The sequence below is a fragment of the Lagenorhynchus albirostris genome, chromosome 13 (assembly GCF_949774975.1).
Source record: "Lagenorhynchus albirostris chromosome 13, mLagAlb1.1, whole genome shotgun sequence".
Classification (NCBI taxonomy): Eukaryota; Metazoa; Chordata; class Mammalia; order Artiodactyla; family Delphinidae; genus Lagenorhynchus; species Lagenorhynchus albirostris.
Window position 1 is genome coordinate 70,531,247 of NC_083107.1, and position 14,164 is coordinate 70,545,410.

The following is a 14,164-nucleotide window of genomic DNA, read 5'->3' on the forward strand; positions in this document are numbered from 1 at the left end:
CTTGCCCACAGATAACGATGATTAACTCTGGACAAAATAAAAATTACTCAAAGACACTGAAAAGTGACTAAAAGCAGGCAGAAACATAGGGAATTTGATCACTGCAAGAAAGGAATCATACTGAATAAGATCTATACTTATAAGACTTTCCCTTAAGAGAACTCTTCCCAGTATACCCCTTAAGTACTACTGGGAGGCTAGACCTAAGGGAGAAAACCACTGTCTCACTGGCTTGAGGCATTAGAGAATGTAGTTCAGAGCTGACAGAATGCTAGATAATAGGAGGAGAAAATCATGGTAGGAAGGGCAGTACAGTAAGGGGGTGGGGGACCTTAATTCTGTATGCAGATTTTCCTCAAATCCTTGGTTGATCCAAATACCCCTATATAACCATACCACAAATGAGATTCCCTTTTGCTGTTTATAATCATACACTCCTCACTCCCTTTTTCTTAACTCCTAGCAACTACTTATCTGCTCTCTATTTTTATAATTTTGTCACTTTGAGAATATTACAAAGATTGAATCGAATAGTATGGAAACATTTTGTACCGGCTTTTTTCACTCAGTCTAATGCCCTTGAGATCCATCCAACATGTTGCATATACAAATAGTTTGTTGCTTTTTATTGCTCCATGGTTTGAAGGTACCACAGTTTCTTTTTCACCATTCCCTGTTGAAGTACGTTTGGGTTGTTTTCAATTTGGGGTTATTATGAATAAAGCTGCTATAAATATTTGTGTACAGGTTTCTGTGTGAATGTAAGTTTTCACGTCTCTAGGATAAACACCCAGAAATGGGGACTTCCCTGGTGGTCCAGTGGTAAAGAACCCCCCTTCTTATTCAGGGAACACGGATTTGATCCTTAGTCAGGGAACTAAGATCCCACATGCTGCGGGGCAACTACAAGTTGCACCGCAACTACTGAGCCTGCGCGCTCTGGAGCCCGAGTGCCACAACTAGAAAGCCTGTGTGCCACAACTAAGACCCGATGCAACCAAATAAATAAGTAAATAAATAAACAGACACCCATAAATGCAACTGGATTGTACAGTAAGTGTATATTTACCAGCCAGTAATTTAGCTGTCTACTAGAACAAAAATCAATACTCTTCAGAAAAAGATAATCCACAATATTATCTACAATACCCAGTATACAATAAAAAATTACTAAACATGCAAAGAAGCTAGAAATTGTAACTCAAGATCAGGAAAAAAAAGGGGGGGGTCAATAGAAACCATAAGATGATTAGTTGAAATTAACTGATAATGATGTTAAAGCAGTTATTATGAGTATGATCAGGATGTTATAATAATAAGTGAACAGATGAGAAATACTTGTAGCAAATGGATACTATAAAATAGAAGTAAATGAAAATTCAAGAACTAGTTCAACATGGAAATTTTAAAATTCACTGGACAAGCTTAATAGAAGATTTGAGATGGCACAAAAACAAGTCGGTGAACTTGAAGTCAAAACAATACCCAATATGAAGACTGGACAACTGAAAAAAATTAAAATCAAAAGTTGACTTTTTGAAAAGATAAAAAAATTATTAATACTTGAGCAAGAATGATCAAGAAAAATGAAAGACAACACAAAGTACCAATGTCAGAAATGGACAGCTATCACTTCATGTCCTACAAATATAATGTTCTAAACCACATAATGCAAATCAATTCAGTAACTGCGATGAAGTGAAAAATTCCTTGAAAAATATAAATTATTAAAACCACAAAAATGAACAGAATGTTATCTACTAAAGAAATTAATTTGTAATTAAAACAAAACAATACTCCAGGCCTAGATGGCTTCACTGGTGGGTTCTATGAAACATTTAAAGAAGTAATAATAATAATTGTGCACACTTTCCAGAAAATAAAAGGCAGATACACCCCAATTGTTTTACTAGGCCAGCAAAACCCTAATACCAAACTTGCCAAAGATATTACTAGAAAAGAAAATCAGTTTCATGAATGTAGACACAAAATAGCAAATTAAATCCAGCAATATATAAGGATGATATGCCATTAACAGAATAAAAAGCATATAAATATCTCAATAGGTACAGAAAAACATCTGACAAAATTCAGCACCCATTCATGATAAAATTCTCAGCAAGCTAAAAATTAAAGGTAACTCCTTCAATCTGATAAGGAGGATCCATGAAAAACCTACAGCTAGTATTCAGTACAACGGTGAAATATTGGGAGTTCTCCTAATATTGGGAACAAGGCAAGAATGTTCACTCTAACCACTTCTCTTCATTATTGTAATAGACGTACTGGAGGTCCTAATCAGTGCAATAAGTCAAGAAAAACAAATAGAAGGAAGCTTAGAAAGGAAGAACTAAAATTGTCTTTATTCAATTAAAAAATGTCGGTACATAAATCTAAGGAATCTGAAAAATGATTACTAGAATAAGTGATTTGACAAAGCTGTAAGACACAAGGTGAGTATACAAAAATCAATTGTGTTTCTATATAACCACAGTAAACAACTGGAAGTGCAAAACAATTTATAATAGCATCAAAAAACATAAAATACTTAGGAATTAATTTAACAAAATATAGGTAAGACCTATACACTTAAAATTATAAAACATTTCTGAAATTACAAAAGACTAAAAAAAAGAGTGACTGAATATTTTCATGGGTTCACTGAGACTCAATAGCATTAAGATGTAAATTCTCCCCCAAATTAATTCATATAATACTCAAAAATAAAATTAGTGGTTTACTTTTTACATATCTAGTGCATTTTACAATCAATGAATATAAATCTTTTTTATTTTATTTTATAATATATTTATAATGTGGGTTTTCTGATGCTTGTTTTAGGCTTTTCCTTTTTAAATAAAGACTACGTTTTCTCTACATCATGATTCCCCCCAATGCTGAATTCCGCATTAAAGTGGCATGTCTATCTAATGTTAGAAAATTGGATGATCCTATGACCTGGATCCAAAAGTGCTTACCTATTATAGTCCCTCTAAATTAAACAGAGTGCTTTTTGTATTTTCAAGATTTTCTTTCCCTTTTTCCTTGATTTAAACCCACAATTCAAAAACTCAAAAAAACTTGGACTAGTTCTTCATAATGACATAGTTTAAACTATTAAAGAAAGGAATTTATAGTTAGGTTAGCCCAACTTACATTATATTTAGTTGGGTTGTTCTCACTGTATAATATCTAGTTTATTTGCATTTGTAATCAACTTAAGTCCCCAAGACATTTCTTGGGTGATAAGATACCTCCTAATTAATACTTTGTGTTCTTTCATCTGTGAAGCACTGTATCTTTGAATTTGTTCCTAGGTAAATTTGCTTAAGAATTGGTAAGTAGTAACTGACTATGGCAAAGATGGCATTGTTCATTTAGTCAACCACAAACCCAGGTTCTGTCATTTTCTGACTTTCAAGGAAGAGCACTACTCAAAAATCATTTGTGTAGTTAAGGCTACAGGTATAATCTTTGTGAAATAATGCCACTCTCTTCTATAAAACCTAAGAGTTTTTACAGGTACTTTTTCAAAGTCAGGCAGTAACTGAAGCCAGATGGATCCTGCTAATGATTTAGGGGGTCCTGATGATTCAAGGCCAAACGGGAATACAGGAATGATGCTGAGGGGGAGGCTGAAAATAGTCACTCAGGGACTGCATGAAGACAGAAAAGCACAAGATAAATCCATAGTCCAAAAAGATATGTAGACAATGAGAAGTGAAAAATATGGGGCTTCCCTGGTGGTGCAGTGGTTGAGAGTCTGCCTGCCAATACAGGGGACATGGGTTCGTGCCCCGGTCCGGGAAGATCCCACATGCTGCAGAGCGGCTGGGCCCGTGAGCCATGCCCGTGAGCCATGCCCGTGAGCCATGCCCGTGAGCCATGGCCGCTGAGCCTGCACGCCCGGAACCTCTGCTCCGCAGCGGGAGAGGCCACAACAGTGAGAGGCCCGCGTACCACAAAAAAAAAAAATTTTTTTAATTAAAAAAAAATATGGAAATCAAGAGACAGGTGATACACAGAGAACCAAAGAAGACAGGAGGAATACGAAGAAATAGGGAGAAAAAGAGAGCAGTGCTGATGATCTGATGTTTGGCATTACGAGATCAGTAAGCTCACTATTCTTAAAATATATCTCCTAGTATTTATTATGTATTATCTGTGCTATCCAGAGCTCAGTATTTTAAGTCTTTTCTCACACCCCCTCACCTCCAGGAACCCAAAGCAGGAGACCTGATATGGATGGTACAAACTCCTAGGAGATCCTCATGCCTGGAGGCTTCCCATTACTTGTTCCAATTCTCTCCTCAGGGGTAAGGCCTTCCTGTCTTCATTACCTGCTTCCAGTTCTGGCACAAATGCTGGCTAATGCAGCACCTCAATTCCTTTAATTTAATTTATTAAATTATTCAGTTTATTAACCTCTTATATTCAATCTGATTTAAGAATCAGACGAGGAAGCAAGGTGAAAGAAGAGTACCTATAGCACTTAACACATAGAAAGAGTAATAAAGGAAATCTATCAAACATTCCTCCTTTGTTATTTTGGAGTTAGGCAGAGGTACAGGGTCAGAATTTTAAAATATATAGAGAAACAGAACAAAGGAGTATCTATGGATCTACTACCAATAAGTGTAACAGTAAACATTTTTGATATATTTATTTTCTTTTTAAAGAAATGAAGTATTACCAAAAATCAAAAGGCCCCACACTCACACAAAGCCCACTCTTTTCACTCTGACGCCTTTTGAAAGAGATAACCATCATCATGAATTTAGTATATATCCTCTGGTCAATTTTTTTATATCCATCCATAAACAATGTACACTGATGTTTTATGCTTTAAAATATACATGTTTAAACTGTACATACTCTGCATTTTGCTGATTTCATGCATTATACTGTTTTGGAGCTCTATCCCTGCTGAGGTGTGTGTGTGTTTCATTCATATGTACATGTGAATATACCACATCTCAGCCCAGTCATTCATGTATTTAAGTTGTCTAAATTTTCATTATTATAAATAATGCCTCAATGAGTGTTCTTGTACATGGCTTCTCTTTCGTATTTTCATATGCACATGTGCAAGAATTTCTAATGGTAATATCCAGAAGTGGAATTTCTGAGTTGTAGTATTTGCATATCTTCTGCTCTACTCACCATTTGTCAAATTGATTGCCCAAATGATTGTTTCACATTCCCACTAGCAGTGTGTAAGAGAACCATTTGCACCCATATTCTTTCCAACACTTGATATTGTCAGACTTTATTTTTTAACCAGTCTAACAGATGAAAATGGGATCTCATTTCAATTTGCATTTCCCTGAATATTATAGAGACTGAGCATCACAGCTGGCTATTTAGATATCCTATTATTTCAACTGGTGTTAGTCTCTTTTCATCCATTATACTGGGTACTCAATAGGTACTTTGTCTCAGTTCTGGGAAATTTTCTTGGATTATACTATTTATTCTTTTCTTTCCCTTCATTTATTCTGTTCTCTCTTTGGAACTCCTAATAATAGGAAGTTGACCCTCCTGGACCCTTCTTTTTATTTTCTTTTATAATCTGTTTATCATTTCTTTGCCTCTTTGCTTTACTTTCTAAAAAATTTTCCTCAACTCATTACCCAAACCTCTATTGAGTTTTTTTTTCTGGTATATATTCTTAATTTATAAGAATTCTTCATTCTCCGAATGTTCTTTCTAAAATACCCTATTTCTGCTTTACAGATGTAGCATCCCAACTTTCTGCAGCTGTTTTATACACACACATATGATATGTATGTATGTGTATATATGGTATATGCATATATGTACATCTATATACAGCTGGATGTGTACATATATGTATGTGTGCATATACATAAAATTTTCTCGGCTGCATAGTCTATTTTCTCCAAGTTGTTTGTATTTTCTATTTGTTTATTTTCATTCCTGCTAGTCACAGTAGATGCTTTCCTTAGATGCCTGATGGTATTTATTTAGTTGTTTGGATATAAAAAGTTTACTGAAAGCTCTAATCATGTACATGGGGCTACTGACTGTGACGTTCACTATACGGCAATCTGGCCAGGCCCTCTGTTAGGGCACAAATACTGATATGAGAAACCTGGTTCCCATTATCTACCACTTATTTACTTATTAGTTCAATACCTGTATACATATAAAGTAGTTTCAGAATTGTTAACCTGTACCCCTGTAAGAAACAATTTTACCAACTAGAGTACAGTTCCTTTTTGACTTTAGGTTTTTCTTCTTGGGATGGTCAGATTCTTCACAGAAGCTTCTTCCTGTTTCCTGCCTGGAGGATAAAGGACTCAGTTTGGGAAGCCAGTAATGGAGATGAGAGCAAGAGTTCTCAGCATTCAAAATGCCAATGCTCATCTAATCCCCCTCCCCCTTCAGTGTGCCTGGTGTTCACTAGTCCTCTGTTTTAAGCTAGAGAATAAACTTCAAGTCTCCCATCTGTCAAGATGGGAGCAGTGCAGTAGTACAGTGGCAAAGAATAGACGAGACCCAGGCATCTGTTTCTTAGCTTTTAAATAATCCTCCTTATTTTAATCCCCTTCCCTTCTTCGCCTCCACTTCCAGAAGTACACAATACTACCACTGCCTGGGCCCTTTGAAGAGTCACCAGTACAAATTCAATTGGTCCTTAGCTTTCTCCACTTAAAACATAGTTTTCTTAGGTTTAATAAGATTGTTCACTATTCTAGCTGTTTTCCAGCCTCGAAAATTTTGCTGTATTTTCTCCCATTTCCCTACATCTCTTGATTTATGACTAAAAACAACAACAACCCTTGTTGACCTTATTTTGGTTGTTGTTTAACTAAACTATGGTTTGGGGTGGGAACAATATTAAATGTGTGCTCAACCTATTAATTTCTTTGGAATCAAATACTATGATACTATTTTTAATATTTTATTTATTTTTAATCTTCCTGTTATTTTGTAATCTTTTTAAGGTTTTGTTTCAAGTATGTTATTAACGCCTTAATCTTTTTGAGAATTTTAAAATCCACCATCCTGACATCCTCAAGAACCAATTAGCAATTGAAATTACTCAATAATATCAAGAATTATCTGCCAGGAAAAAAAAAAAAAAAAAAAAAGAATTATCTGCCAGAAACAGAATTAACGATAGGCAGCAAGTCCTATGCAACAGTTAATCAGGAAAGTTCAGAAAAAGAGTCAGCTTTAGACCAATGGAACACTTCTCCATACACCTATTGGTAGCTGATATCACGGACTGTGACTTTGGGAAAGCAGGAAAAAACAATCCATCTTCCATTATCTCATAAGGTAACAGTTGCTGAGTGTCAAAAGAAGCTGTGGTCTAATGCTCTCTTTTCTGTAAGGAAATAAAAGAAACTCTCAAACCTCTAAGGGCAGTAGATTTTCTCTCCCACATACATTAACTGTAAAGTGTGATGAAAGGAACTTGTTACTAATAACAGTTAAAATTACAACGTTTATAGATTCATTACTTTAATAAAATTAGCGCAGATTGAAGGTTATCTTTATTATAAAGTTACTTTAACTTTCCTTCTTTATGATATACTTTTTGATGAGGAGAGAAAGGGATAACGTTAGCCAAAACGCCCAGTGTGCTGGGATTAATAGCTTAGTTTAGCTCTGCTGTCAAGTCATCCTATAGTAGATTGTCATAAATAAACCATTAACATTAGTGGCAATTATAAATTATTTTGGTTAAATGGACTTAAGATTCTATAGTAACATCTGTTTTCTTATGAATTCTACCCCAAATAAACTTTAAGAAAGAAAAAGGCACTTAAAAAATTGTATGAAGAAATAAGTCTTTTTTCCTTGGGAGACTGAAAGATTTTTGAAAGAATGAAGAAAAAAATGATGCTACTTACTTTCCTATTAGTGATGACACAAGAGTCAGACTCTCCAAATCAAAGACAAAAATGATCTAAATAAAATTTGAAATCAAGCCATCCCTACTAGTGTTAAAAAAATTAAAAATATGTATTTATTTGACTTCTCTATAGTATGTAGTTGCTTTTTCTTATTAACACTATCTATGAAGAGGTCTAGAAGAAAATGAAGACTTTAAAGACAGAACTTTTTTTTAATAGAATGACAATATTTACTTAATTTTCCTTGTTAATCTTTAATTTTTAGAAGGCTGACTTCATTGTTCTTAGGATTACAAAATGCTTTTATGAAAACCTTGCAATCTCTCTCCAGAAAAATACTTATCTCTGCACACAATTTTTGGGGTGTCTTAAAAATCTGGGTAAATTCATGGGTGTTGTTTGAAGATAAAATTGTATTATGTTGGAAAGATATGAAAAATGTTGCTCTATGGTAAGAGCAAGAGTTCCAAAGGGACACTAGCTGGGAAACAGATCTTGGTAAGTGGCAAGAATTCTACCGTGAAGCAGCACTAAAGAGAACCATGACCCCAAGGAAATTCTTCATGCACATATGCAACAAGAGATATGAAGAAAACTGTTCATGTTAGCAATGTGTCTAAGAGCAAAAAACAGGAACAACCTAGATGCCCATCATTAATAGCAGGGATTAGTAAACTCTAGTGTATTGATACAGTAAAACCTCACACTTGTGAAATAAATGAACTGAGCTTTAGCTATCCTCATCTGCCTAAAGCCAACCACATTCCCTTCTTACAACCCAGGTAGTAATGCATTATAGTTTAAAGTATGGACTGCAGAGCCCAACTCCATTACCAACTTTCTGACCTTAACCTCTCCATGCATCAGTTTCCTCAACTACAAAATGCAGGATAATACTTGTACCTACTCAAGAGTTGTTAGGAGACTAAACGTTTAATATACTTAAGTTATTTAGGACAGTGTGGCACGTGGTAAACACTGTGAAGTGTTTGATTAATAAATAGACCATAGCCAACCAAGTTTAATATCTGTTCAACTCAGCAGCTCCCTTTCTAATAAATGATGGCAGCCATCATATTTTCCCTTAGTTTTTGCCAGACTAAGGTATCATGCATTTCTTTAATTATTCGTTTCAGTAATACATATTCAGGGAACTGTATGTACCTTCATATGGCTTTTGTTTTTAACTCTCATTCTGCTTCTACGGAGATACTAATACTTACATTCTAAGTTTTAAAGATTAAAAAAATCATTTTTTTAAAGTACAGTAAGAAGCCAATTCCTGAATACTTTGTTGTATCTTAATTTCTATTTCTTGCTCCCCTTTAAAAAAAAAAAGGCAGATTATAACCTTAAAACCAAAACTGTGTGTTTAACTGCCTGCATATCAACTACTGAATCTAAAATATTAATGACTCGTACGTCTACTTTTACATTTACATTAAAGAGATAAACACTCAAAAGCCTAGACTAGTGGATTTTAATACTAATAATTCTGGATATAGTATAAACACATCTATTTTGGAGACAAGCTATTCTCAAAAGAATGCTCCTATTATTTTTAATGCTCTACTCTAAGCTCCATTCCTGCAAGCATCTGCCTATTTATTAAGGAGTTACAAACTAAACTCCGTTTTCCTTTTCCTTGACTCTTCCCTATCCCCCACACCAAAAAAAAAAAGGCACCTCACACCCACCCAACTGCTGCTACCAGAAACTCAGATGTCACCCTTGAAATCTTTTCCACTCTCACAACCTATAATATGTTAATCACCAAGCCCCATCTAGTCTATTTCAAAAATAAATCATCAATCCACAGACATACAAATCCGCTACCCTATTCCTGCTTACACTCCTTCCATGAAGTTTTAGCTCACATATAACAAAATCCAAAACTCATGACATAGCCACCTCTCCTCACAGCACACTGCACTTTAGCCACACTGATCCATCCTCAGTTCCTCTCTATTCCCCAATCTTTTTTCCCCACTCCAAGGCCTTCACTACTATTCTCTGCTGTGGATAATCCCTCCTACCTTCTTCACCTGCTCAGTTCCTATTCATTGTTCAAGCTTTAACTAAAATTCTACTTCTCTTAGCCCATAATCAAAATCAGCCCTCCATGACACTTTCATAGCACTTTCTACTTTTTCTTCTTAGCATTTTTCACTGTTTTTATTTACATATTCGTTTGTGTGATTGTGTTTACCACCAGTCTCCCTCACTATACTGTAAGATGCCAGGTGTATATTTTTTAACGGGCACACAGTAGGTATACACAGTAGGTATACAAATATTAACCTTTTAAAAGGTTAATTTGTGGAATTAATGAACCTGTTCTAATTCAAGAATGGTAGTGCAGTTAAAAACTTAGAATGAGGGGCTTCCCTGGTGGTGCAGTGGTTGAGAGTCCGCCTGCCGATGCAGGGGACAGGGGTTCGTGCCCCGGTCCGGGAGGATCCCACATGCCGTGGAGCGGCTGAGCCTGCGCGTCCTGAGCCTGCGCGTCCTGAGCCTGCACGTCCGGAGCCTGCGCGTCCGGAGCCTGCGCGTCCGGAGCCTGTGCTCCGCAACGAGAGAGGCCACAACAGTGAGAGGCCCGCGTACCGCAAAAAAAAAAAAAAAAAAAAAACTTAGAATGAGGATCATTAAACTGGTCAAAGGACATTACAAGTCTTTCTAAACAAATCCAAGAGGAGTATCAGAGGCTCGGGGAGAGGTATACTAGATTATTAATATAAGGGATTAGGCAAAAGTTTGGAGGTGAGAACACAGGGAGGAAAGAATGCTGAAAGTAGTAAAACTACTAGATTAGTCTCTACTAATCGGGGAACGCCTATTTCTGTGGCTGCATTCTGCAATATAATTTACCTCTCTGTTTTTGCCACAAGGCAAGAGAAAACACCAGCGTGTTGGAGAGAGTCCACACTCAAAGAGCTAAAAATGAAACTTAACACCTTAACTACAAGAGTTTAGTTCTTTCCTAAAGAGCAACTCTACTAAATTGGAAGGCAACTGTCGACGACTATCAAAACTAAGCTACTGTAGTGTTTTTTGGTTGTTTTTTTTTTGGTGCACCATGCGGCTTGCAGGATCTTTCCCCGTCCAGGGATCAAACCCAGCCCCTGGCAGTGAAAGCCCAGAATCCTAACCACTGGACCGCCAGGGAATTTCCAAAACTAAGCTATTTTAAATGTCTAAAACATTATAGCAAGGTGCTCAGATCAGATTTTAATTCCCAATACGTGATTTATATGTGTTAGAAAATAGCATTTTACTAAGGCCTAAAACAAAGCAAAGGTTTGATCATTTTTAGTAACAGTTAAAATTGGTACATATGTTACCAGATGAATGTTTGCATTACACAGTGTTCTATGTGCACTATCTACCCCTCCACACTGTCAATTGACAAAGATGGTTTTACTACCTCTTCGTACCTCTCAAGGGTAGCCAAGGATAGATACTCACTAAAGTTAATTGATAAAACTATTTCTATCTAGATTATTTCTCTTTCTTTTTTATGATCTTTCTAAATTACATATTATCTTTTAAAATAGAGACGTGACCAGGATATGTGCTTAGAGGTTTTAATAAATTCCATTTTTTGGAATACAAAGTTATAATCATGTAATGAGGTATGCAAATCTATGGTTACATTTAATTAGAACTTTCCATTAGTAACATGACATATCTTGGGGTGGGGGAGTGGATAATAACCAAAGGCCTAGCCTTATGACTTAAAAAAACTGGTAATAAACATTCGCAAGGTATTCTTAAAACCAAATAGTAAAACATTTCTTTTTATTTCTTTTACTCAGTACACAAAATTTCTTTTGTAACAGACAAGAGTCATTCCATCCTCAAATATTTAAGAGCCCAATACGTGGTAAGCACTGTACCAGCTGCTGGGGTACAGCACTGAACAACAGCGATGAAGTTCCTACTCTTCAAAGCTCACATTCAAATGGGAGGAAAAGATCAGTAAATAAAACTGGATAACTTGAGGGAGAGAGTTACTAGGGGAGCTACTTTAGACTGAGTGAGTAAGGAGAGTTTATATGTGAGGGTAACATCCGAGCTGAGGCCACAAATAAGAAAAACTTAATCCCAAAATTATTTCAGAAATGAATGATTTCGTAGTATGTGTACAATAAAAACGGAGCAGAAAGAACCTCTTATCCTCTTTCTCTAATCTTGAGCTTCTCATTATTACCTATATGATGTCTATATTTGTATATCCAGGCAACACCCCAAATTAATGGGCCAAAAAGAAATTGCTCATCACTATCCCTCAAAGTCACTACTAAGTACACTGCTATCATTCGCAACCATACTAGTATTTTGCCAGTTACTTAGTTTCTTAGGACTGTTTAACCCACCTCTCCTTCTTGCATTTCTTATATTCAATCCATTAATAACATCATTATACTCCATACTGTTAGCAATCCAAGTCTGAGGCAATTTACCAGCATATCTAACCTCTACTCCTGGTCTGCCTACACAGTGCATCCTGCTAAACAATTCTCCACAGCTCCATGTTCACAATGTCACACCCCTAGTCACCACTCAACAGGGCTTTTCCACAGTTTCCATAAAGAATTTGCACTCTTGTTACCTAGCATTCAAGGTCTCCTATTATCTATCATAGCCTCTAATGACAGAGCTTGAAGATAAAAGAGGCAAAAAAATGACTGAATTAAATGGAGAAAAACAAACACACATTAGAGTTGGAGAGTTTAACACCCCCCTCTCATCAACTGATAGAAGCAGACCCCTCTGAAAAAAAAAATCAATAAAGACTTAGAAATTTGAACAGTACTATCAACCACCTGGACCTAACTGACATTTTTACAACACTATGCCCCAAAACTGCAGAATACATATTCTTTTCAAGTGCATGTTTAAGCCATGAAGTCTATGGTATTCTGTTATGGCAGCCCAAGCAGGGCCCCAAGAGTCCACAGACCATATTTTGTGAATTTTTGCTCTGGATGTATACTTCTTATCTCTTTCTTTGCTCTTAAGGAAGGCGGCAAAGATCCTTTCAAAGAAAAAGATCCAGAGCCTAGAAAAGGAAAATAAGATGATATCTAGGAACACTGAGGAACAGAAATTCCCCGATAAAAATGGAAAAAGTAAGAAAGTTTAACTGATAATCCATATAAGCTGGGCTCTCCCACCAACCTACACCTACATCTCCCAAATTCTATGTTACTTAGACTCCACTATGAAGTTTAAGCTACACCCTTACTATATCACTGTTCTGAATTGTCATCTCTAACTCCTTTTAACCCTCCCTACCCTTATCTCTTGTCTGACCTTCTAGAATATGGCTAGGGATATTTACAGTGAACCTTCTGCCAGTTCTAAGAGCAATATTCTCTTTGAGCTTTCAGGTGCATTCCAAGAAACTATATTGCCTGCCATCAACTTCTCAATATCCTTCCAATGTCTGGCAAATGCAGACATACCTACAGCTCAGTGTTTTAGCCTTCTTTTCTTAGGTGCCCATGTAAACATGCACAAACATATATAAACACATTCATGCACACACTAACACTCGCATGCACGTATACATTTCACTCTTTCCTTGGAGAAGTACCAATGCTCCTCTACATTAAATTTAGTCTAAAAATATATTGAGTATCTTATATATGACATCTCAATAAATTCAATCTACTAGGAAAGACATGAACATAAAGCTAGTTATAAATTTAAGCTGGAAGCTATAAAGAAAAAGTGATAATTTTTTTAAGTGATAATTTTTAACCATGAAACTGTGAAAAATTCCTAACAGTGAAAACAATCTCATAATCCCACAAATGACCAAGTTAACATCCCACCAAAGAAGGGCAAAGAACAAAAATAAACAATGCATATAAGATGATCTTCAACTGGACAATAAAAATGAAAAGAATATCCAACCTAATTAATTGTTTGAATTAAAATTAAGGCAAAGTAATTTCTCATCTATCAGATAGGTAAAAGATTAAAAAGACTGACAAAATACAGCACTGCTGAGGGTCTAAGGAAATACGCAATATCCCACACCATTGTCAGGAATGTAAATTGGTACCAGCTTTCTAGAGTTGCCAAAATAATCAAATTGCACATAGAAAGCAATCAATCTTCTAAGAACTTGTCCTCATCATATAATCAAAAGTGCATTAAGTGCAGGACAACAGTTCTCAGCTGGGACCTACAGTATCTTCCAGGGAACATTTAGCAATGTTTGGAGATATTTTTGGTTGTCACAATTTGGGGTGGTAAGTGCT

The 14,164-nt window shown here is 35.9% G+C and overlaps 1 protein-coding gene across 5 annotated transcripts in view; it reads right to left on the reverse strand.

Annotated features, from left to right (window-relative positions):
* NCOA1 (nuclear receptor coactivator 1) overlaps positions 1-14,164 on the reverse strand; it is a 262,035-nt gene that overhangs the window by 117,456 nt on the left and 130,415 nt on the right. The gene's annotated exons all lie outside the window — the stretch shown is intronic.